We start from the raw sequence: 26,863 nt of genomic DNA, 5'->3' as shown, positions 1-26,863 counted from the left end.
TACACCGCAGCCACGGAAACTACACCGCAGCCACGGAAACTACACCGCAGCCACGGAAACTACACCGCAGCCACGGAAACTACACCGCAGCCTCGGAAACTACACCCCAGCCACGGAAACTACACCGCAGCCTCGGATACACCGCAGCTTCGGAAACTACACCGCAGCCTCGGAAACTGCACCGCAGCCTCGGAAACTGCACCGCAGCCACGGAAACTGCACCGCAGCCACGGAAACTGCACCGCAGCCTCGGAAACTGCACCGCAGCCTCGGAAACTGCACCGCAGCCTCGGAAACTGCACCGCAGCCACGGAAACTGCACCGCAGCCTCGGAAACTGCACCGCAGCTTCGGAAATTACACCGCAGCGACGGAAATTACACCGCAGCTATGGACATTACACAGCAGCTTCGGAAATTACACCGCAGCTACCTAACTTACACCGCAGCTACGGAAATTACACCGCAGCTACCTAACTTACACCGCAGCTTCCGAAACTACACCGCAGCTACGGAAACTACACCGCAGCTTCGGAAACTACACCCCAGCTTCGGACATTACATCGCAGCTTCCGAAACTACACCGCAGCTTCCGAAACTACACCGCAGCTACGGAAACTACACCGCAGCTACGGAAACTACACCGCAGCTACGGAAACTACACCGCAGCTTCGGAAACTACACCGCAGCTTCGGAAACTACACCGCAGCTTCGGAAACTACACCGCAGCTTCGGACATTACATCGCAGCTTCGGACATTACATCGCAGCTTCCGAAACTACACCGCAGCTTCGGAAACTACACCGCAGCTTCGGAAATTACACCGCAGCTTCGGAAATTACACCGCAGCGACGGAAATTACACCGCAGCGACGGAAATTACACCGCAGCTACCTAACTTACACCGCAGCTACGGAAATTACACCGCAGCTACCTAACTTACACCGCAGCTACGGAAATTACACCGCAGCTACGGAAACTACACCGCAGCTTCGGAAATTACACCGCAGCTACCTAACTTACACCGCAGCTTCGGAAATTACACCGCAGCTACGGAAACTACACCGCAGCTTCGGAAATTACACCGCAGCTTCGGAAATTACACCGCAGCTTCGGAAATTACACCGCAGCTACCTAACTTACACCGCAGCTTCGGAAATTACACCGCAGCTACGGAAATTACACCGCAGCTACGGAAATTACACCGCAGCTACGGAAATTACACCGCAGCTACGGAAATTACACCGCAGCTACGGAAATTACACCGCAGCTACGGACATTACACCGCAGCTACGGAAACTACACCGCAGCTACGGAAACTACACCGCAGCTTCGGAAATTACACCGCAGCTACAGACATTACACCGCAGCTTTGGAAATTACACCGCAGCTACGGAAATTACACCGCAGCTGGAAATTACACCGCAGCTACGGAAACTACACCGCAGCTACCTAACTTACACCGCAGCTACGGAAATTACACCGCGGCTTCGGAAATTACACCGCAGCTACCTAACTTACACCGCAGCTTCGGAAATTACACCGCAGCTATGGAAATTACACCGCAGCTACGGACATTACACCGCAGCTACGGACATTACACCGCAGCTACGGACATTACACCGCAGCTTCGGACATTACACCGCAGCTTCGGAAATTACACCGCAGCTTCGGAAATTACACCGCAGCTTCGGAAATTACACCGCAGCTTCGGAAATTACACCGCAGCTACGGAAATTACATTTTTACTTTTAAATATAGAAATTACACTGTAAATATAGAAATTACATTTTTCCCAGGAAACAATAGAGAAGGCATGCCCCACAAATGTAGCCAACTGATTTTGACAAAGGCACAATGGAGGCAGATCGTCTCTTCCATAAATGGTGCTGGAACAACTGGAAGTCCCTCCCTGGCTCTCTTTCTCCCCATCTCTTCCTCTGACTCTATTATGTGGGGACACAGAAGGCAGCTGTGTACAATCCAGAAAGAGTCTTCATCAGGAAGGGACTCTGCTGGACCTTGATTTGAACTTCCAGCCTCCAGAACTAGAGGAAGTACATTTCTGTTGGTAAGCCATCCAGTCTGCAGTATTTTGCAGTGAACTATAGAAATGATCCCTGGAAGTATAGTCTTAGTCTACGGTACTTTGTTATAGTCACACTCATGCAAGGGCCTGGAAGCATAACAGATACCCTAGTGGCAATTGATACACCCAGTGTCCAGATCAGATCTTGGTTTCTCAGACCACTTCCTAACCAAAGAAACCCAGGGCAGGCTGAAAGAGCCTCCAATAGCTAAAACTGTAACAACTTTAGCAAGAAGAAGAATTCCAAGTAGCTTAGATGGATGGATTCTTCCCCTTTAAGGAGATGCGGCATAACTCCCCACCTCTTAAGTGTGGTGTATTAGTCTGTTCTCATGCTGCTGATAGAGACATAACCCAAGACTGGGTAATTTACAAAGAAAAAAGTGGTTTAATGGACCCACAGTTCCATGTGGCTGGGGAGGCCTCACAATCATGGGGGAAGGCAAAAGGCACATCTTACATGGCGGCAGACAAGAGAGGACCAAACGACAGGGGTTTCCCCTTATAGAACCATCAGGTCTCACGAGACTTATTCACTACTACGAGAACAGTATGGGGGAAACCACCCCCATGATTCAATTATCTCCCACCGGGTCCCTCCCACCACATGTGGGAATTATGGGAGCCACAATTCAAGATGAGATTTGGGTGGGGACACAGCCAAACCATATCATGTGGGTTGTACAAAGAGACTTCTTTTTAAAGAATATAGTACAGCCGGGCATGGTGGCTCACGCCTGTAATCCTAGCTCTTTGGGAAGCCGAGGTGAGTGGATCTCAAGGTCAGGAGATCCAGACCATCTTGGCCAACATGGTGAAACCCCATCTCTACTAAAATACAAAAAATTAGCCAGATGTGGTGGTGGGTACCTGTAGTCCCAGCTACTCTGGAGGCTGAGGCAGGGGAATCACTTGAACCCAGGAGGTGGAGATTGCAGTGAGCCGAGATCATGCCACTGCACTCTAGCCTGGCGACAGAGTGAGACTCCATCTCAATGTATAGTATAGTATACTATAGTATCGTATAGTATAGTATACGATACTATAGTATAAAAAGGGGTAGGGAGTAACTTCAGAGTGGAGAAACCAGCCAGACACCTAAGCTAGGAGATCAAGGCCAACATGGGTAGCAAGTGGTAGCATATGATATGATGGGAAGGGCACCTTTCCTCCGTGGTCTTCCTCCCCAAAGCCCCAGTCTCGCAATGAGATAAACGTCACACAAACCCAACATGAACGATGTCCCACAAATACCTGACCAGTGCTTCTCAAAACGTTCAAGATCACTGAAAACAAGGAAATCCTGAGAGTGGTCCTAGTTTAGAGAACTCAATGGAGACACAGCAACGAAACCCAGTGGGGGATCCTAGATGAGGTCCAGGCACATAAAAAGGATATTAGGGGCCGGGTGCAGTGGCTCACGCCTGTAATCCCAGCACTTTGGGAGGCTGAGGCAGGCGGATCACAAGGTCAGGAGTTTGAGACCAGCCTGACCAAGATGGTGAAACCCCATCTCTACTAAAAATATAAAAAAATTAGCCGGGCGTGGTGGCGGGTGTCTGTAATCTCAGCTACTCGGGAGGCTGAGGCAGGAGAGTCACTTGAACCCGGGAGGCAGAGGTTGCAGTGAGCTGAGATCGCACCATTGCACTCCAGCCTGGGCAACAGAGCGAGATTTCATCTCAAAAAAAAAAAAAAAAAAAGGATATTAGGTAAAAAGGGGGGAAATCTGAAGAAAGAATAATCTTAGTTAATAATCTATTAATACTGGTTTATTAGTTATGACAAATGTACCATGGTAACGAAAGTGGTTACTAGAGAAATGTGGCACAGGATTTATGGGAACTCTCTGCACTATTTTTGCAAACTTTTCTGTGTCTAAAACAAGTCTAAAATTTTAAAAGATACTAAAAACATAGGGCAAATAGTTATTCATATTAGATATATAAAAATCAACACATTTTATGAATATTTATGGAATCCTACACACAAGAGAACATTCTTTTCAAGCATACGTGGAACATTCATGATAATCAATTAGCTTGTAATTATGCTCATGATAATCAATTATGCTCTGAGCTTTAAAGGAAATCATAATTCAAAAAGAAAAAGCCAACAGTAGCAAAGTCATCTTCTTTGTCTTAAGGGCAATGAAATTAGAGATCAATAGCAAAGTCAATAAAAGGGTTAAGTTATACAGTGGAAAATAAAAATAAAGCTGTTTTATTCATGGGTGGCCATTAGGCAGAATGTTGCCACCCCCCCCCCCAATAAAATAGGTAATTTGGAGAAAAATGTAAAAAAAATTTACTAGCACCTAAGATCAAAAAATTAGGGGAAAGTAGCCAGGCGCCTATAGTCCCAGCTACTCAGGAGGCTGAGGCATGAGAATCTCTTGAACCTGGGAGGTGGGGGTTACAGTGAGCCAAGATTGTGCCACTGCACTCCAGCCTGGGTGACAGAACAAGACTGTCTCAAAATAAATAAATAAAACCCACAAAAATTAGGGAAAATTATTAAGCAGTATTCGGAATGAGAATATGATGATGGAAAGGTGACCTTCATGGCTTCTCCCCTGGATGCTTTTGCCAATAGTCTTAAAAAGCCTACTTTTAGTGAAATCTTAATTATAGGAACATGTATCTGAGTCCTGAGGCCACCACTGAGCAGGGCCTAAGGCAGTGCTTCTCCAAGCAACATCAGCACCAACTGGCAACTTGCTATGCAAATCCCCAGGTCCTTCCCTAGACACACTAAATGCTGAGGGTAGGGCACAGCCATCTGTTAATTTTGGGCAAATAGTTAGTGATGATATTAGATATATAATATCAGTTATATATCTGTTATATAACATCAGTTATATATAATGTCAGTTGATTTTGACACAAGCCCAGATTTGAAAACTACTGACTTAAAGAATGACTTTGGGCAAGAACATTGCTGGTGCTTTGCTCTGAGACCATCTTGGAGAAGCAGGCAACTAGAGTTGGACTTTTCTTGATGTGGAGACAGTGCCAAGATCAGAGTGTACCAAAACAAAGATATAGACTAATGGAACAGAACAGAGCCCTCGGAAATAATGCCGCATATCTACAACTATCTGATCTTTGACAGACCTGACAAAAACAAGCAATGGGGAAAGGATTCCCTATTTAATAAATGGTGCTGGGAAAACTGGCTAGCCATAAGTAGAAAGCTGAAACTGGATCCCTTCCTTATACCTTATACAAAAATTAATTCAAGATGGATTAAAGACTTACATGTTAGACCTAAAACCAGAAAAACCCTAGAAGAAAACCTAGGCAATACCATTCAGGACATAGGCATGGCCAAGGACTTCATGTCTAAAACACCAAAAGCAATGGCAACAAAAGCCAAAATTGACAAATGGGATCTAATTAAACTAAAGAGCTTCTGCACAGTAAAAGAAACCACCATCAGAGTGATCAGGCAACCTACAGAACGGGAGAAAATTTTCGCAACCTACTCATCTGACAAAGGGCTAATATCCAGAATCTACAATGAACTCAAACAGATTTACAAGAAAAAAACAAACAACCCCATCAAAAAGTGGGCAAAGGATATGAACAGACACTTCTCAAAAGAAGATATTTATGCAGCCAAAAAACACATGAGAAAATGCTCATCATCACTGGCCATCAGAGAAATGCAAATCAAAACCACAATGAGATACCATCTCACACCAGTTACAATGGTGATCATTAAAAAGTCAGGAAACAACAGGTGCTGGAGAGGATGTGGAGAAATAGGAACACTTTTACACTGTTGGTGGGACTGTAAACTAGTTCAACCATTGTGGAAGTCGGTGTGGTGATTCCTCGGGGATCTAGAACTAGAAATACCATTTGACCTAGCCATCCCATTATTAGGTATATACCCAAAGGATTATAAATCATGCTGCTATAAAGACACATGCACACGTATGTTTATTGCAGCACTATTCACAATAGCAAAGACTTGGAACCAACCCAGATGTCCAACAATGATAGACTGGATTAAGAAAATGTGGCACATATACACCATGGAATACTATGCAGCCATAAAAAATGATGAGTTCATGTCCTTTGTAGGGACATGGATGAAGTTGGAAACCATCATTCTCAGCAAACTATTGCAAGGACAAAAAACCAAACAACGCATGTTCTCACTCATAGGTGGGAATTGAACAATGAGAACACATGGACACAGGAAGGGGAACATCACACACTGGGGACTGTTATGGGGTGGGGGGAACGGGGAGGGATAGCATTAGGAGATGTACCTAATGCTAAATGACGAGTTAATGGGTGCAGCACACCAGCATGGCACATGTATACATATGTAACAAACCTGCACGTTGTGCACATGTACCCTAAAACTTAAAGTATAATAATTTTTTAAAAAGTGTAGCCTCTTGCCACAGGCTGAAATATTAATACCTCCTGCTCTGGGAAGAGATCTTCTGAAAGTGAGGGGAAAGACTGCATTCAGATTGGCTACAGATGGAAGTTTAAATATTCCCCCAAACACACACACACATGCATACACACACGCACACACACTCCTCTACCACCACTACCACCACAAAAATCACCAGGGAATCTTTTCTGCATCCAATTTATGTCCCCCTGCAAAAGTTACACGCTGAAGTATGAAGTTTTTGAAAATAGCATACTCGTAGATACAATGAGTTACACTGGAGGTCACAAAGTGCAACCGAAGTCTGGGCTTGTTTGGAAATAGCATCCTTGCAGATGCAATTAGCTGTACTGGAACATGTAAGATGAGGTCATACTAAAGCAGGGTGGGCCCCCGATCCAATATAATTGGTGACCTTATTGAAAGAGGAAAATCTGGCCGGGCACAGTAGCTCACACCTGTAATCCCAGCACTTTGGGAGGCCAAGGTGGGCGGATCACCTGAGGTCAGGAGATCAAGACCAGCCTGGCCAACATGGTAAAATCCCATCTCTACCAAAAATACAAAACTTAGCCAAGTGGTGGTATGTGCCTGTCTTCCCAGCTACTCAGGAGGCTGAGGCAGGAGAATTGCTTGAACCCGGGAGGTTACAGTGAGCCGAGATCATGCCACCGCACTCCAGCCTGGGCAATAAAGTGAGACTCCATCTCGAAAAATAAAAAGAAAAAAGAAAGGGGAAAATCTGGACACATATGAATAGAGGGAAGAGGATACCATGCCACAGGGAAAATGCCACTTACTAACCAAAGCACACCTAAAGCAAGTAGAAGTTAATAGAGAGGAATAAACTGATTCTCCCTCACAGTCTTCAGAAGAAATTACGCCTGCCAGCACCTTGATTTTGGACTTATTAGCCTTCAGAACTGTGAGACAGTAAGTTTCTGTTGCTTAAGCTGTCTGTTTTGTGGTATGTTGTTACAGCAGCCCCAGGAAGCTAATACAATGTGTTAGTATCAGATTTGACAGAGATAATTAGTGGTCTGGAAGACACGTAAAGAGAAGTCATCCAAGAAGAGAGAGAGAAAAAGATGAAAAGCACAGAAGAGAGGACAAGAGACTAAGGATGAAAAGGGCTAACACTTGTTACTGGCTCCCCAAAAGCAGAAAAGAGACTGTGGACCAGATGTAGTATGTTTTATTAGGTTGGTGCAAAAGTAATTGTGGTTTTTGCCATGAAAAAAATGCAAAAACCGCAATTACTTTTGTACCAACCTAATATAAAATTGCTACTAGGATGTTTCTTTTTATAATTTTTTTAATTGAGACAGTTTCACTCTTGTTGCCCAGGCTGGAGTGCAGTGGCACAATCTTAGCTCACTGCAAACTCCACCTCCCAGGTTCAAGTGATTCCCCTGCCTCAGCCTCCTGAGCAGCTGGGATTACAGGTGCCCACCACCACGCCTGGCTAATTTTCTGTATTTTTAGTAGAGACAGGGTTTCACCATGTTGGCCAGGCTGGTCTCGAACTCCTGACCTCAGGAGATCCACCCGCCTCTGCCTCCCAAACTGCTAGGATTACAGGTGTGTGAGCCACTGTGCCTGGCCTGGATGTTTCTATTAACCAATGAAAAAAAAAATCAATCTACTAATTAAGAAGCCCAATAAAGTCCAAGAGTATAAATAACAAACCCATGCCTAGACACATTATAGGGAAACATAATGACATTAGAACATAAAGAAGTTACACAAAAGGGAAAATCTTGAAAGCATTCCAGAGTGGGGGTAAGGCAAGGGGAGGACAATAATTTGTTTGAACAGTTGTGCCATTATGTTGACAGCTGACCTGATCAGATGCTACAGAAAGAAGAAACTAAAGAAGCAACCATGCAAGGTGCTGAAAACAAATAGCTGCTGACTCAAGTCTAACCAGAATAAAATAATCTTTAAGAAATAAGGCCGGGCACGGTGGCTGATGCCTGTAATCCCAGCACTCTGGGAGGCCGAGGCGGGCGGATCATGAGGTCAGGAGATCAAGACCATCCTGGCTAACACGGTGAAACCCCATCTCTACTAAATACACAAAAAATTAGCCGGGCGTGGTGGCGGGCACCTGTAGTCTGAGCTACTGGGGAGGCTGAGGCAGGAGAACGGCGTGAACCCGGGAGGCAGAGCTTGCAGTGAGCCGAGATCGCACCTCTCCACTCCAGCCTGGGTGACAGAGCAACACTCCATCTCAAAAATAAAAATAAAATAAAAAGAAATAAAAATAGACATTTGCAGATAAATGACAAATTTTCTAACAGAAGACTTACACTATAGGAAATTTTGAAAATTGACCATTGGAGAGAAGGAAAATTATTCCAGGTGAAAATTAAGAGATGCCACAGTCAATTAGAAGACAAGTTGCTTTATAGAGTCAGTCTTGTGAGACAGAAAATAGAATTAAAATTTATCACAGCTGGCATGTAAATCTAAAAAAAAAAAAGAGAAAAAGGACATCAAGTGCTCTAATGTTCTTCTCTGGGAAGATGACAGAAGTAAAAATTTGATAAGAAATTCTGATAAGCCCACTGATAGAATTCTGATATAACCATAAAAAAGTTTGTCTGCCAAAGTAAATAGAGAAGAGGAAAAATGACAAACTAATCTAAAAAATAAAGAAGGACAGAAATAGGAACCTAGAACAGATAAGGTAAATAAAAAAGTGATGGTCAACTCGAACTCTTATTAGTAATTACACAGAATAATTGCCTCAATGGTACAGAGGCAAAGATGGTGAGACTAAATACAAAAACCAAATACTTGCTCTTTAAAGAGGTAACTAAGAACGGAAAAACGAAAGTTGAAAGACTAAACATGCAAATTTGAACCTAAAAAAATCTGGGGTAACTCACCCCGTTAGAATGGCTAAAGAAAATAACAAATGTTGGCAAGGATGCAGAGAAAAGGCAACTCTTACACACCATTGGTAGGAATGTAAGTTAGCAGAACCACTATGGAAAACAGTATGGAGGTTTCTTAAAAAATTAAGAATAGAACCTACCATATAACCCAGTAATTCTACTGCTGGGTATATACCTCTTTAAAAAAGGAAATTCATATGTCAAAGAGGTATCTTTACTTCCATGTCTATTGCAGCACCTTTTTTTTCTTGAGACAGAGTCTCGCACTATCACCCAGGCTGGAGTGCAGTGGTACGATCTCGGCTCACTGCAACCTCTGCCTCCCAGGTTCACACCATTCTCCTGCCTCAGCTTCCCAAGTATCTGGGACTACAGGTGCCTGCCACCATGCCCGGCTAACTTTTTTTTGTATTTTTAATAGAGACGGGGTTTCACCATGTTAGCCAGGATGGTCTCAATCTCCTGACCTCGTGATCCGCCTGCCTCAGCCTCCCAAAGTGCTGGGATTACAGGCGTGAGCCACCGCACCCGGCCTGCAGCACTATTACTAATAACCAAGATATAGAAACAACCTAAGTGCCTATCAATAAATGAATGCATAAAGAAAATGTGGTATATATACTCAATGGAATATTATTTCGCCATAAAAAATAATGAAGTCTTGCCATTTGTGGCAACCTGGATGAACGTGGAGGACACGAGGTGAAAAAAGGCAGGCACAGAAAGAAAACTACCGTATGATCTCATTTATATGGGGAATCTAAAAAGATGAACTTATAGAAGTAGAGAGTAGAATAGTGGTTACTAGAGGCTGGGGAAGGGATGGGAGAGTAACGGGAGACCAGGAGCGATTACAACAGGCACGCTTACAGTTAGAAAGTGCAAGTTCTAGTGTTCTCTTACAAATTAGGGTAACTAAAGCAAATAACAGTGTGGCGGATATTTCAAAATAGCTAGAAGATTTTGAGTATCACTACAAAGAAATGTGTCTAAACAAACAGATATGATAATTACCCTGATTGGATCATTATACAATGGATATATGTGTCCAAACATCACACTGTACCCCATAAATATGTACAATTATGTCAATTTAAGAACTTTTTAAATGGGAAATCTGAACAAAATAGCATGTCATGCATACGTAAGGTATGATAACCAATCTTACTCACCAAACTCTTCATCCATTCCATTTATTGCATGACTTGAATTAGAAGGAAAAGATATTGAATTATTCCAGGCTTTTAAAAAAATCTGTTGTAATAATATTGATACCAGAAAAGCAGACCCCAAGCCAAAACATTGGTGACAAATCTAGATGCTGCATAACCACAGGGCTCAAATTACCAGGAAGAGAGAACAATTATAATCATACATGCAACAATAACACAGCCTTAAAATATACGAATGACCAGCCGGGTGCGGTGGCTCATGCCTATAATCCCAGCACTTTGGGAGGCCGAGGTGGGCGCATCACGAGGTCAGGAGATCTAGACCAGCCTGGCTAACATGGTAAAACCCCGTCTCTACTAAAAATACCAAAAAATAAAAAATAATAAATTAGCTGGGCGTCGTGGCAGGCACCTGTAATCCCAGCTACTCGGGAGGCTGAGGCAGGAGAATTGCTTGAACCCGGGAGGCGGAGGTTGCAGTGAGCTGAGATGGCACCACTGCATTCCAGCCTGGGCAACAGAGCAAGACTCTGTCTCAAAAAGAAAAAAGAAAAAAAAATACACACACACACACATATATACATATACATATGTCTATATACACACACACACACACACACACACACACACACACACACACACACACACACACACACCCACCCAATGGTCAGCACCATAAGGAGAATTAGGTAAGTCCCTAATCATAGCAGGATATTTTATCAATTTGTTCCAGCAATTAAACAAACAAGTTAAAAAGAAAATAAAGGGCTTAAAAACAATGGAAAAATTTTACCTTGTGGACACAGACCTTTTCATTCAATAAATGGAAAAAACACTATAAGATAGACGAATCATCTACCAATGTCAGCTATATACTGATCCTCAGGGCAAGCTTCAACATATTTCAAATAATGTAAGTTACACAGAATATTCTGATCATAATTTAAGTCAGAAATTGACAATGAAATGAAGGACATTCCAAAATTAAGAAACATACTTCTAAGTAATCTATGAATAAAGAGAAAATATCGGATATAAGATTTTGAACTGAATATTTAATGTTGCATATGAAGTGAGTGAAATACAGCTAAATCAGGAGCTGGAAAAATGTGCTACTTCAAAGGCATAAGGAAGGTTGAAAATTCATAAGCTAATTATACATTTAGATAAAAAGCAAAACACACCAAAAGTAGAAAAAATAATCAAGGAAATAAAAATTAAAATACAAGACTCTGTCAAAAGTAGATTCTTTGAAAATACAAACTAGATAACCCCCAACAAGTCTGATGAATAAGAAGACATGAGCAACTAATACCAGAAACAGAAGACACCACTACATATCCTACAGATATCAAAAATTGAGACTATTACCATTTTTATGCCAATAAAACTGATAATTTTGTTCAAATATATAAATTCTTAGAAAATGACAACTTTCATCTATTTTGTGTGTGTGAAGTTTTGAAAGCTTTTTTTTTTTTTTTTTTTTAACTCTTCCCCCACAGAAGACTTCAGGCTCAAACATCTTCATCAGCAAATTATGTCAAAATTTAAATAAAAATTATTTTTCCAGAATCTAAGAGACAGCATGTGTGTGGGTGTGTATGTGTGTGTGAGAGCATGAGCATGTGTGTATATGTGTGTGAAAGAGCGCGCACACACACACACACACACACACACTCTCAAACTGAGGCATAGGTTAGATCATGAAAACAGGTTTACATCAACCTCAGCAAATTAACACTGGAACAGAAAACCAAACACTGCATGTTCTCACACAGAAGTGTGAGTTGAACAATAAGAACACAAACGGACACAGGGAGGGGAACATTCACACACTGAGGCCCGTGGGTGAGGGGTGGGAAAGGGGAGGGAGAGCATTAGGACAAATACCTAATGCATGTGGGGCTTAAAACCTAGATGACCAGTTGACAGGTGCAGCAAACCACCATGCCACGTGTATACCTATGTAACAAACCTGCACATTCAGCACATGTATCCCAGAACTTAAATTTAAAAAAAGAAAAAAAAAAAAAACAGGCTTAGTGTAAGAATTTCCACGTTCGGTCCACTTGTGAAAACAAATGCAAAAATTAAAAAGTCCATTAAGTGTAAGATCTGTACATTAGATAATATCATTCTATTAATTTCCTGTTTTTTATATAGTGTGGTTATCAAAAGAGCTTACTTTCATTTTTATTTTTAGAACATAAACCCTGAAGCATTTAGGGTAAAGTATTAGATGTAAATTTGTACAGTGTGTACAAATCTTGAACAGATCAGGAAAAATACTTATATAAGAGTAGAGGGACACCATATAAGGTAAACTTTTAACATTTGGTGATCCTAAGGATATATTCTTGAAGCTGTTCTCTAAGTGTAAAATCACATCATTTTTTTCTTTTAATAGCGTACTAGCTTCCTTGGGCTGGCATGACAACATACCACAAACTAGGTAACTTAAAACAGAAACCTACTGTCTCATGGTTCTGGAGCCTAGATATCCAAAACCAAAGTGTTGGCAGGGTGCTGCTCTCTCTGAAACCCAGGGGAGCCCTTCCTTGCCTCTTACTGGCTTCTGTGGTTTGCTGGCAACCTGTGTCACTCTTTGGTTTGCAGCTATGTAATTCCAATCTGACTTTGTCACATGCCATTCTGCTTGTCTCTACCTTCATGTGGCCATTTTTTCTAAGACAGAGTTTCACTCTTGTTGCCCAGGCTGGAGTGTGATGGCGCAATCTTGGCTCACTGCAACCTCTGCCTCCCAGGTTCAAGCAATCCTCCTGCCTCTGCCTCCTGAGTAGCTGGGATTACAGGCATGCGCCACCACAGTTGGCTAATTTTTTGTATTTCACCATGTTGGTCAGGCTGGTCTCGAACCCCCAACCTCAGGTGATCCACCCGCCTCGGCCTCCCAAAGTGTTGGGATTGTTGGTGTGAGCCACTGCACCCAGCTTTGTGGCCATTTTCCTTTTTTTTTTTTTTTTTTTTTGGAGACCGAGTCTCGCTCTGTCACCCAGGCTGGAGTGCAATGGTGCAATCTCGGCACACTGCAATCTCCACCTCCCGGGTTCAAGCAATTCTCCTGCCTCAGCCTCCTGAGTAGCTGGGATTACAGGCACCTGCCACCACACCCAGCTGATTTTTGTATTTTTAGTAGAGACAGGGTTTTGCCATGTTTGCCAGGCTGGTCTTAAACTCCTGAGCTCAGGTGATCCACCCACCTCAACCTCCCAAAGTGCTGGTGTTACAGGCATGAGCCACCACACCCAGCCGCATGTGGCCGTTTTCATAAGGACACCTGTCATTAAGTTAGGGGGGCCACTCACTCCAGTATGACCTCGCCTTAACTAATTACATCTGCAACAACCTTATTTTGTCACCCTATAAAGGGGTTAGGACTTGTGTTTGTGTGTGTGTGTGTGTTTTTAGGGTTGGGACACAATTCAACCCTTAACAGTAAAAACCAACTTTTATTGATATAGAAAGATAGATATTCTTTCTATATACGTTTCATAGTCTAAACAAATGGCATAATTGGAGAAGGGGGATGAAAAGAGGTTGGCTAATGGATACCAAGTTACACCTGGAGGTAGGAATGGGTGCTGGTGTTCAGTAGCACTATAGGTTGAATATACTTAATATCTTATTATTTTCGAGGGTTTTTCTAACTTTTATTTTAGGTTCAGGGGTACATATACACTGGTTATACAGGTAAACTCGTGTCACAGGGGTTTGGTGTACAGTTTTTCATCTCCCAGGTACCAAGAATAGGACCCCATAGCTATCTTTTCCTGACCCTCTCCCTCCTCCTACCTAAGGAGAGGATTCTGAATGTTCCTAACACAAAGAAATGATACAGGTATGAGGAGATGGATATGCTAATTACCCTGATTTAATGATACGTATACATGTACCAACACATCTCTCTGCAGCTAATATACATAATTAGTATGAGTCAACTAGAAGTGTGGTTTTCTTTTTAAATCACATTCTGGAATTATAGTATCAAAGACGTTTCTGCCCTAGGTCAGAGAGCAAGCTCACAAGAGCAGAGTGGGCTTGGGTCTCACCGTTCATGGAAAGTCCCACCCCCTTACCTCATCCCTGTCTATGTTCTCCAGCTTCTCCTACATGTTTGTGTCCCAGGGATGAAAAATCTAATAAGAACATTCCCACCCTCGAAGCTCCAAGGTCTCCCTTCGTGACGAGTCTCCCCCACCTCCACCCCCCATTCTTCTCACAGGTCTCAGGCTCAACTGGGAGGCACCTTATAAACACAGGGCGTTCATCTACGCCACTAACTGGAGAGAAGGAAAACGCTGGGTAAATAGAATGGAGAGGCCTGGCTGTGATCAATCAGCCTCAAGAAAGGAGACAGGGTAAAAGGGAGAAAGAAAAGGAAGACCCAAAGTAACCCAGGAAATCAGCAGATAGAAGAGAAGAACAGCCCAGCACGACGCGCTGACTCACCACTCCACGCCTTCCTGGTCCTTAATGATTGGCGGCTGGAAGCGGGAAGAAAAGATCCGTGGTGCCATTTGATTGGCCAATGAATTGCTCCCTTGCCATTGGCTCAGAGGGCTTTTGATGAACAGATCCAGAAAATATGTGAAGCGAAACGCCCACCGCCCCTTGAAGGGCTGTTCTAGACCTTTGCTCCTGGTGTCGTATAGAGCGGGGGATATTTCAGGCTGGAGGTTCCCATTTAGAATTCCCAGGGCTCACGGCTGCAAGGATGCTCCTCCAGTCTCTCGAAAATGGTTCATTTGGAGAGTTGGGGTGACTCTGTTCATAATTTAAATACCTAATTCCTTCCTACATGCTAAACTCCTTGAAGAATGTTCGTGTGGCACAACATCTTTCTGCCGTAACTAAACCTGTCGTGCAAGAAGAAATTATTAATTATTATTAGATACGGTCTCACTCTGTCACCCGGGCTGGAGTGCAGTGGCGTCATCTCTGCCCACTGTAACCTCCACCTCCCGGGTTCAAGAGATTCTCCTGCCTTAGCGTGCTGAGTAGCTGGGATTACAGATGCACACCACCATGCCCAGCTAATTTTTGTATTTTCAGTAGAGATGGGGTTTCGCCATGTTGGCCAGGCTGGTCTCGAACGCTTGACCTCAAGTGATCTGCCCGCCTCGGCCTCCCAAAGTGCTGGGATTACAGGCATGAGCCACTGTGCCTGGCCTCGGCTAGTTTTTGTATTTTCAGTAGAGACAGGGTTTCACCATGTTGGCCAGTCTGGTCTCGAACCCTTGACCTCAAGTGATCTGCCCCCCTCGGCCTCCCAAAGTGCTGGGATTACAGGCATGAGCCACTGTGCCTGGCCTCGGCTAATTTTTGTATTTTCAGTAGAGACGGGCTTTCGCCACGTTGGCCAGGCTGGTCTCGAACCCTTGACCTCAAGTGATCTGCCCGCCTCGGCCTCCCAAAGTGCTGGGATTATAGGCATGAGCCACTGTGCCTGGCCTCGGCTAATTTTTGTATTTTCAGTAGAGACAGGGTTTCCCCATGTTGGCCAGGCTGGTCTCGAACCCTTGACCTCAAGTGATCTGCCCGCCTCGGCCTCCCAAAGTGCTGGGATTACAGGCATGAGCCACTGTGCCTGGCCTGCAAGAAGAACTTAATGGATATCGGCTACTGTGTTTCTGCGTAGACAGAACAGGCGCTAAGTTTTTTAGACACAAGGTCGAGATTTCATCATTGGGCATGGTTTTCCTGCTATTCCAGCTTCCCTACAATCGTTACAGTCATCTTCTGGGTTCACGCCAAACCTCAGTGTCCTAGGAGCTATCCTTTTACAATCACCATTTTAGTTCCTCCTTATAAGTATCCTGAGTTCAGTGTTATGATGGTGATGATCCTGGTTTTGAAATATACACATCAAGGAGTGCAGAGAAACATAATGAAAACTTTAAGGAATTACTGTAATCATAACACAAGTCTCTGTGGTCCAGAACCTAGATTGGGAAGCAGACATGATGGGGACCTTTGCAGACTCATGTAGTCATAACAGCATGCCCATTCCATCCTCAGGGGTTGCCACCAAAGTGAATTTCCAGTTGTGAAGTGCACTTCATTCCCTTCGATTTTCTTTTTATTTTTCCCGGTGATATATGTTCCCGTAAGAGATATGTTTTGTTTTCCTCATTTTCGAATTATAGTGTATCATTCTGTGACTTGATTCTTTTCACTTATTATGTTTTTGAAATTAATCAATGAGAGTTTGTTATAGCTGCGGTTCATTTCTAGGTCTTGCCTCACGGTATTTAAATGTATGACTAGGTCACCATTTAATGATCCATTCTGTCAGTGATAGGTGGTTGGGTGGTTTCTCAGTTTTTGCCAATATGAACAATGCTGTTTTGAACCTTCTTGCACGCATCCATGAGCCCACAGGACTTTTGGATTACCTGAGTGGAATGGCTGAGTCCCTGAGGCACAGGTGACTTCAGTTGCCTCTTCAGAAGTGGTTTCACTCATTACATCAGCATCAGGCACAGGTGAATATCCCCATAGCTGCACCTTACTGCCTACTCCTGATGTTGTTGACATTTTAAAGTAGTCACCAAATATTAGTTGGAAAAAGTATTTTGTTGTTTTCATTTGCTTTTATCTGATTATTAATATACTTGAACATTGTTCTCATGTTTGTGAGCCATTTGTTGCCTCTTTTGTGAAATACCTTTTCATTGTTTTCCTTGTATTTCTATTGGTTGTGTTCTGTTTTTATTTGCATGAAGAAGTGCTTTACATATTCTGAAAAAGTGGTTTGGTCAGTTATGTGTGATGCACGTATTTTCATATATCTCCTCCCAGTTTGTGGTTTGTAGCTTTTGTTATATAAGAACCATTCACTGAACAGTTTTCATTTTAAATGAAATCAAATTGATCAAAATGTACTTTATGTTTTATAAATGTGAGGTCTTGTTGACAAAAATCATTCCCTACTCCAACTCATGAAGATATCTAATATTGCCGTTTAAAATATGATAGAGTTTTGAATTTCACACAGAAGTATTAAGTCACTTGTAATTATTTTTCTCTAAGGTAGGGAGAAGGGATCCATTTTTTTTTTCCATTTAAATACAAATGGCACCGGCTCCATTTAATGAATAGTTCACCTGCGCCACTGCCCAGAAATCTGTTATAAACCAGATTTTCGTATTTGCCTACATTGGTTTCTGGGTTCTATGTTTTTTTCACTATTATTTGTTCATCCGTGTGCCAATAAGTCTTTTTTTTTTTTTTTTTTTTTTTTTGAGACGGAGTGGCTCTGTCACCCAGGCTGGAGTGCAGTGGCCTGATCTCGGCTCACTGCAAGCTCTGCCTCCCGGGCTCAAGTAATTCTCCTGCCTCAGCCTCCCGAGTAGCTGGGACTACAGGGGCCCGCCACCACACCTGGCTAAATTTTTTTATATTTTTGGTAGAGACGGGGGTTTCACCGTGTTAGCCAGGATGGTCTCGATCTCCTGACCTTCTGATCTGCCCGCTTCGGCCTCCCAAAGTGCTGGGATTACCGGCATGAGCCACCGCGCCCGGCCAACCAATAAGTCTTAATTACCATAGTTTTTAAATTAAATCTTTATAGGGTAGGTCCAACTCAATCATCATTCCCACCTCTCACCCACCTATGTGCTTCAGGCGTCTCTTGGCTTGTACTAGTCCCTTCTATTTTCCACATACATTTCAGAATTATATTTTGATATGAAAATTTCTATTGGGATTTTATTGTTTTACTGAATATAAAGGTCTATTTGGGAGCATATTAACGTCTTCATAATAATAATTCCTGTACAAGAATGTAATGTTATCCTTCATTTTTAAGGATTTTGTATATGGCAATAACATTGTATATCATTCAATAAGATTTACAATCTCTTATAAGAATTATTTCTAGTTTATATTTTTCTTGGAACTGCATGTGGCATCCTTTAAAATTTTAAATTCCAATTAGTTTTTTTTTTAGAGAAATACAATCAGATTTGTATGTTGATTTATATTCACCAAAGCTGCTTTGAATCCTAACAATTTATCAACAGATTTAAGGGGAGAGAGTTTGCATGGATATTCAAATTATCTCCAATATGATAATTTCGCCTCTTTCTTTCAGATCCGTTTTCTTGTCCCAGTGAACAGGTGCACTATGTTGAAATAAGAGTGGTGATGGAGGCCTTGTTTATCTTGTATCTTATTGTAAAAGGTATTCTTTCATCACTTTCTCGTCCATTATGAGATTTTTGTTTGCTCTTGCTTTTTTGGAACCCTTTACTGGGTGAAGGAAATTCTTTTATTTCCTAACTTACAAAGATACATCTAAAAGCATGAATAGATATAGACTCTTTTATATTTCCCCTTTTGCACCTATGAAGATGCCCCTATTCTTCTGTAATCTGTTCAATATGAGGAGCTCTATTTATCAGTCATACCCAGAGCATACTCCCTCCTGACTAAAGCAGATACCTGCGCATAGGACTGAGCTATCAGTCGTCACTAGAGGTCTCCAGGTGATTCCAATAGGCAGCCAAGACGGGCCCCCCGGGTGGAGGATCTAGGACGTGCCTCCGCAAATTCTATCACCTGTTAAACATGCCTTTGGTTGCATTTGTTCCACAAATATTTATGGCCTCCCTCAGATTTGAAAGGATCCTTGCCAGGTGGTGATGTAGACTAGACAGCGTATTCCCCTCATGGAGCTTACTGTATAGATGGTTATCCGAAATTGAGATTATTGGTGGAAAACTTCTTTCCCCCGGCACTGCCTAAATCAATTGTTTTGGAGGTTCTTGGTCAGATGCCCCATGAGCTCCAACATCATAAACGGGGTGTGGACCGTCTCCTAATCAGCAGACCCTGTTTAGTCCTGGGTGAAGAAAGACAATTGAGGCATCTGGGCAGAAACACGCAGGTGCAGCAGTATTTCCCCTCCATCGCGAAGGTCATCAAGAACCCACCTTGGCCAATCAAGAGAGGAGTCCGCTGGCTAATCACCGGGCAGGCACCGCCTTTTTCTTCCCGCTTCCTAGCTTGTTTGCTTTCAACCAGCCAGGGAGACCTGGTGGCAGGGTTGGTGAGTTACCTTTCTGGTCGATTTGTTTGTTTGGATTTTAAGGTCTTTTTTTATTATGTTACATTGGTTCTTTAGCTTTCTCTTTGGTTAGGAGCTGGAAATAATATGATGGGGGAATAAAATGACTAAAGTTCCTAAGGGCAGGCCAAGCTCTGTTACCTTTTTCAAGTTCACATGAGTAAATTTGGGTCATGCTTTTTTTTTTTTTTGATAAACTTATTTAAGTTGACAGATAAAATTGCCTGTATTGTGTGCAGCATGATGTTTTGAAGTGTATGTGCACTGTGGGTGGAGTGTTTAAACCTAGCTAACTCGTCATCATAGCCTTATGGATGCTATTCTTCCATGTGATGTATAAAGTGTTAGAGATGAAAAGAATATTTTTTTTTATTTATTTTGAGACGGAGTCTCGCTCTGTCGCCCAGGCTGGAGTGCAGTGGTGTGATCTCAGCTCGCTGCAACCTCTGCCTCCTGGGTTCAAGTGACTCTCCCACCTGAGACTCCCAAGTAGCAGGAATGACAGGCACACGCCAGCATATGTAGCTAATTTTTGTATTTTTAGTAGAGATGGGGTTTCGCCATGTTGTCTAGGCTGGTCTCGAACTCCTGACCTCAAGTAATGTGCCCACCTTGGCCTCCCAAAGTGCTGGGATTACAGGCGTGAGCTCCTGCACCCGGTCCTGAGCTCTATTTTAATGTTAATGCCCGTCAGTTGTGCCTAGGCTCCGAAAGGAAGGAGATAGGAGGAGGTTTGACCTCCCTTCCTGCCATAGTCAATGATTCTGTTTTTCAAGTATCTTGGCCAGGAGGGGGTCCGCTCAGTTGGTTGTGGGTGGGGGGACGGGGGCGTGGGGGGTGGGGGGATGGGGGGGTGGGCGGGGTGGTGGGGGGAATGGGGGGGTGGGCGAGGTGGTGGGGGGAATGGGGGGGTGGGCGGGGGGGTGGGGGGATGGGGTGTGGGTGGGGGTGAGGGGATGGGGGGTGGGTGGGGGTGAGGGGATGGGGGTGGGCGGGGGGGTGGGGGGAATTGGGGGTGGGCGGTGGGTCTTAACATGTTATTTTTAGTTTACAAATTGATTGTTAACTTTGAGTGCTGAATTTACAGGGGAGATTGGAACAATACACTGGTTCCTGGGCCCAACCTCCAAAGTCTCTAATCAGTGTCTGTATTTCGGGACACTGGGGTTTTTGATAACTCCCCAGGTGATTCCCCTGTGTCTCAGTGCTTGAGAAAGTCTGGTCACAGGTGCTTGAAGTGCCCAACTGTGCGGTGATCAGCTAATCTGATGCAACGCCGACTTGGGACGTGCAATGCTGTAGTGTCAGCTTTTGTGCAGGTGTTGGAGCTCACCTCATAGTTCAGTCGGCACCTTAGAGTTCAGTCAACAGCAAATTCCAGCAACCAACTTAAAAAGCATTGCAATGTGGTCAGATGAGTGTACAAAAGGTTGGTGTAAAAAAAGTGTTTTGCCCTTTGGGAAAAGTAATAAAAGCTTTTAACACACACTCAACGTTGCATTTTTTTTTTTTTTTTTTTTTTAGGAAGCTATGAAGCCGTCACTAGGCAAAAAGCTTATGGAATTTTCCTTGAATGATCCTATGTCACAGTATGAAATCAGAAACACCTAAAGACTGAGAGGGTCATAATTAAATATTTCTGATGCATTATTACCAAACCACTTAAAAAATCATACCTTAACACAAGCAAAGCTCATACAACAGTGTTTAGGGAAATATGGACTGTTTGAGTCTAAAGGTAACTCTACTTTATTAGACAAACATATCACTAGAAGGAAATACAGTTGACTCCTGAACTCAGAAGTCTCTCAGTTACAAGGACGGGGCTCAAAGGCAATGGTGAAATAGAAGTCAAAGGAGGGAAGAGTTTGGGAATTTCGGGAAGGGTTGGACTTGGTGAGGCTTAACTTATTAATCCCTAATCTACTTGTGTTCGCTTAGGGGGGAAAAACACCTAGATACAAGATTTAAAAGAAGAAAACACTTGTGTTAAACAGATTTACAGTGGACCCTTGAACAATACAGGTTTGAGCTGCATGGGTCCACTTATGCATGAAGTTTCAAAAATAAATATATTGGAGAATTTTGGGGGAGATGTATGACAACTTGTAGATGAACCAGGCAGCCTAGAAATACTTAAAAAATTAAAGTCAGATATGTCATGAATGCAATCAATATAGATGTGAGTCTACTTATGTGTTAATTGACTGTTGATAAGGCTTCTGGTCAATAGTAGGCTATGAGTGTTGGAAGTCAAAAGTTATACGTGGGTTTTTGACTGCCTAGGGGCTGGCACCATTGACTTTTGAGTTCAGGAGTCAACTGTATTTCCCTCTAATATGTTTAAGAAAGTGGAGTTACCTTTAGACTCAAACAGTTCATACTTCTCTAAATGCTGTTTTATGAGCTTTTTCTTGTGTTCTTTAAAGTACGATTTTTTTTTTTTTTTTTTTTTTTTTGAGACGGAGTCTCGCCCAGGCTGGAGTGCAGTGGCGCCATCTCGGCTCACTGCAACCTCCACTTCCGAGGTTCAAGCGATTCTCCTGCCTCAGCCTCCTGAGTAGCTGGGACTACAGGCGCGTGCCACCACGCCCGGCTAATTTTTTGTGCTTTTAGTAGAGACAAGGCTTCACCGTGTTAGCCAGGATAGGGGTCTCGATCTCCTGACCTCGTGATCTGCCCTCCTCGGCCTCCCAAAGTGCTGGGATTACAGGCATGAGCCACCCTGCCCAGCCTAAAGTATGATTTTTTAAGTGGGTTGATAATACATAATAATGCACCAGAAATATCTAATCATGTCCTTGTCAGACTTCAGGTGTTTCTGATTTTATACTATTGTATAGGATGATTTAAATAGTATTCCATAAGCTTTATGCCTAGTGACTGCTTCATAGGTTCCTCAAAAAAAAATGCAATATTGAGTTAGCATGTGTATGTATATTAAAAGCTCTTATTACTTACTTTTCTCAAAAGGCAAAACACTGTTTTACACCAACATTTCATACCCTCATCTGACCACAGTGCAATGCTTCTTAAATTGATTGCTGGAAGTTGCTGTTGACTGAACTACAAGGTGCCAATTTTGTATATACATGTGTTAGCCATTTATAACTTCTTGTCTCTTCAAGTTCTATATCTAATTGATATTTCCTCAATGATTGTGAATAGAATTCTTAATAACTTTAAAATCTTCTCTTTCTATGTTATCTTCATCTCTCCTGTCTACATATTTTTCTTCAAAGGTCAGATATACATCTGTTTTTATTAAGCCCCAGAGTCACGACACATAAAGCTTATGGAACATTCCTTATTCTATAAGTATAAAATCAGAAACAAGGGCATGATTAAATATTTCTTAATTAAATATTAAGTCCCGATCATTCCTTAAAAAATACAACCCAATCTTATTTACTGAATTTTGTCTGTATAGTGATGGAAAGCTATCTAGGTGGTGAGCCAATTTTCTCAGCACCATTTAATGCATATTTTGTATCAGTGTGGATTTGTGATACCATAATTATGATATACTTAATTGGGGCTGCAGTGGCCTTACACATGTGCACACACAGCAGCTCTCCTGGGATTTAAAATTTGTTGCAATGAGTATTCTCCATGAGAAGTACAGATCTACTTTAATTGACATCATTACTAACTTTGCAGTCTGATAAAATTCTAAGCCTCAGTTCTAAAATTTTTCTTTGACATCTTCGGTCATGACATAAAGATATCATTTTAGGGTGAGAGAGAAGAGAAATTCCATTGAGACTAAGGCAATCTTTTTTTATTTCTTTTTGAGACAGAGTCTTGCTCTGTTTCCCAGGCTGGGGTGCAGTGGCACTATCTCAGCTCACAGCAATCTCTGCCTCCCAGGTTCAAGTGATTCTCCTGTCTCAGCCTCCCAAATAGCTGGGATTACAGGTACCCACCACCACCACGCTTGGCTAAATTTTTGTATTTTTAGTAGAGATGGGGTTTCATCATGATGGCCCGGCTGGTCTCGGACTCCTGACCTCAGGTGATCCACCCACCTCGGCCTCCCAAAGTGCTGGGATTACAGGCGTGAGCCACTGTGCCCAGCTGACTAAGGCAATCTTGTTAACCATATGAGCACGAAAAGAACTGACCTCTTAGCAAATATGCTAAGTGTCAATTATGGATACAGAGGCTGAGAACACTGGGGAGAAAGAGAAACAGTGGTCCTGCCCTGATGGAGACTTCCATTTAAGGGAGTAATTAGACCTGAAAGCAAATCTCCCATCACTAACAATGTTAATGGGGTTGCCTGCTGCAAGGTAAGAGATGGTCATGTGAGTTTAGGAGGACGTCATTCAATGTTGTGAGGCTATTTCCTGTTACCCTGTGTGTCAGGTGTTGAATGCCATCCCCTAGTTGGGTTAGGTGGGATGACTTGGGACTTGGCACAGTCCTGTTCACAGCTGTGACTTATTACAGTGAGGGCTACAAAGCAGAATCGGCAAAGCAAAGAGGCACATGGGACAAAATCCAGAGGAAACCAGGCTCCCGAGTGCCCTCTCCCGGCAGAGTCACCCAGGACATGTGGAAATCCCCCAGCAGCAAGTGGTAAAAAACACACATGAGGTATTGTCTGCTGTGGAAGATCATTACAAACTCAGTGCTTGGGGGTGTGTGTGTGTGTGTGTGTGAGAGAGAGAGAGAGAGAGCTGGTCACATAGGCATCCTCTCCCTAGCATATTCCAAAATATGCATTAAACAGTGCCAAGAAAATTGGCTCACTGCTTAGATGGAAGGAAAATGCAAGCTTCCAGGCTCCCAGAAGGACAGCAAAGCTTCAGCATAAGCCATGTTGTCTGTACAAGCCATAAAGGCATGTGAGCCACTCTTATCAGCTCTGGGAATGTGGGTGGGGGGTGCCTTCCACATCCAGGTTCCGGATGCTAGCCAACGGCCAACGTAGCAGGCAGATCCTAAAGATGGCAGTTTCGGACCTGTCATGTTAACTCTCTTCTGTACACCCTGAAATCCTGGCTTCAGCCAACACGACACCTGTATGTACATGTGTCAGGGTACCAGTCCCATTCACTGCTTTTTATCTCAATAGTATATTATAAATATCTTTCTGGGTCCAGCAAATATAGACCTAGAAACCAATCTTTATGGCTTCACATTCCATTTTATTCAGGTAATGACTTTTTTTCTGAGTTAAGAGAGGTTAAGACATTTTTGAAAAACTAAGTTTTCGAAAGATTTCTTAGCATGTTTGTGCATTTAGGTCCAGAATACAAAAATATACATGAGACGAAAAGCTGTGGAATGATTACTCTCCGAAGTCCAGCTTAGGTTTAGGAACTTAAGGGTGCGATTGCTTCCCCTTTCCTCCTCAGACCTGATACTGAGCAGAGTAAGAATTCCACCACCCTCTGTTCAGTGGGATGTTCTAGTTAACCTTCTCATTTGTCTATCCCCTGCCACTGACTGGTGGCCTTTCATCTGTCCTCCCACCTCAATGTGCCCCAGGGTTTGTCTTCTCCTTTGCCCTAAAATTGTATATGATTTCCTAAAACTGAGCTCTAGGCTGCCAAAGTTTGCTTGACTTCACCTGACCTAACATGAAAGCGACTCCCTGGGTGCATGCTTGCCTTCTGAAACTCAGTGACTTCCTTATTTTTTTTTCTGCCAGCTCAACCATGCATTTAAAGGCTCCTTTAGGGGAGGAGAGGGAAACAGGGAGTGACTGCTTACTAGTTGCAGGTCCTCCTTTAGGGCAAATGAAAATGTTCTGGAAGAGGGTGTCATAGTTCTTACCTTGTTGGGCACTGGGGATTGGCATAGCAATGCTGCAAAACTCAGGTACCATAGGTGCATGTCAGTAGGCCCATTTTTTTACCCCTTTATTGGGGGATCATGAGTATCTTTCCATGTACTTCATGGCCACAATGGAGTCAGATCCAACCCAGTGGCTCTATCTTCTAACATAGTACCCGGTATGTGAGGTCTGCAAGCTTAATGTGCCTACTTCTTCCCTTCAGGTAGGCATCACTGTTGAGTGTGTCTACAATACCAGTGACTCTGTCTTGTATTTGGTGCATCTTATCAGCTTCACCGGCGGTTTCTTTACGCCCAACAACCTAGTTACGGTTGAGTATCTAGTTAGGTTTATTTCATGGTTGGAGATCGAGCAGTCTAGCCTCAAGCAGATACCTGCCATTCTCCAACTTTCTTTTACGCCCCCAAAGGGACTATTTATCCCTTGTTCTCTGTGTCGAAGCATTTGCCGTAAAACCATGGAGATGTTAGCCAATCCACATCCACTCATATCTGATCAGATCTTCTTTCTCCACCTTTGTCATAAACTCTGAGAGCCTTGACTGTGTGGGGTCAAGGCTCTGGAATGGATTCTTTAGTCACAACTCTGCAATCTCAACTTCTCGTGACTGAGTGTGATGATACCAGGATTAGACTGACATTGAAACTGACAGGTGTGGGAGGCTCACGGGGTTTAGAAATTGGTCAAGGGAAAAGATAACCAAGGGGTGGCAGTTGCACACATGCTTTTTTGGGTGGCATTTTCACAGGTTTGTGTGTGGGGCATGTCTCTTACAGCAGGAGCCTGGCCAGGGGCTACAGTGTGTGGGTCCCTACTCAGGAGGACAGGAAGATGGGGAACCCCTGCGGAGGTGGGGTAGAATTGAAGAGGCAACGTGTGTGTGTGTGTGTGTGTGTGTGTGTGTGTGTGTGTGTGTGTGTAGGTGATACCACTCAGTACAGTGGGGAGGAAGATCTCCTGGGTCCAAGAGCTCCAAAGAGCAGTAGCACCTTGCAGTCATCTTGACCCTGGGGACTTACCTATTGCTGGCAGATGTTGGGAGCAGTTCTGCGAGCTTTGCAAAGCAGGCAGGCTCTACATGGCTAAACATCTGCTTATTCGGGCTGTGTTCAAAACAATTGGATGTATAAAAAACTTGAGTCTGAAGCCAGTGGGCTTTATGCGCTAACAGATTTCAGCCTAGAGTGAAAAATAACCTAGGGGCTGTCTTTGGCTCATTTATATACTAACAAGACAGAACAGAGTACATCATAACTTAGATTTCTTCTCAGCAGCATACAAGACCACAAACGGCCTGTTTGCTTATTATAACAGTTGCCTCTTCATTAGGAGTCCTTATACGTATCAATGACATACCTCCAAGGAGTATAATCGTTGTAAATA

The 26,863-nt window shown here is 43.1% G+C and overlaps 1 protein-coding gene across 2 annotated transcripts in view; it reads right to left on the bottom strand.

Moving 5' to 3' along the window:
• The window catches only part of NLRP4 (NLR family pyrin domain containing 4), a 46,863-nt gene extending 31,767 nt beyond the window's left edge, over positions 1 to 15,096 (bottom strand). For both annotated transcript variants that reach the window (XM_055103320.2, XM_055103323.2), the window contains exon 1: positions 15,054 to 15,096. The gene's annotated coding sequence lies outside the window, so the exon portion shown is untranslated. The remainder of the gene's footprint in view (positions 1 to 15,053) is intronic.
• Positions 15,097 to 26,863: the final 11,767 nt, after the last annotated feature.

This window comes from Pan paniscus, chromosome 20 (genome assembly GCF_029289425.2).
Source record: "Pan paniscus chromosome 20, NHGRI_mPanPan1-v2.0_pri, whole genome shotgun sequence".
NCBI lineage: Eukaryota > Metazoa > Chordata > Mammalia > Primates > Hominidae > Pan > Pan paniscus.
The sequence above is the reverse complement of the archived record's forward strand: the minus strand, read 5'-3'. Positions and strand labels throughout refer to the sequence as shown.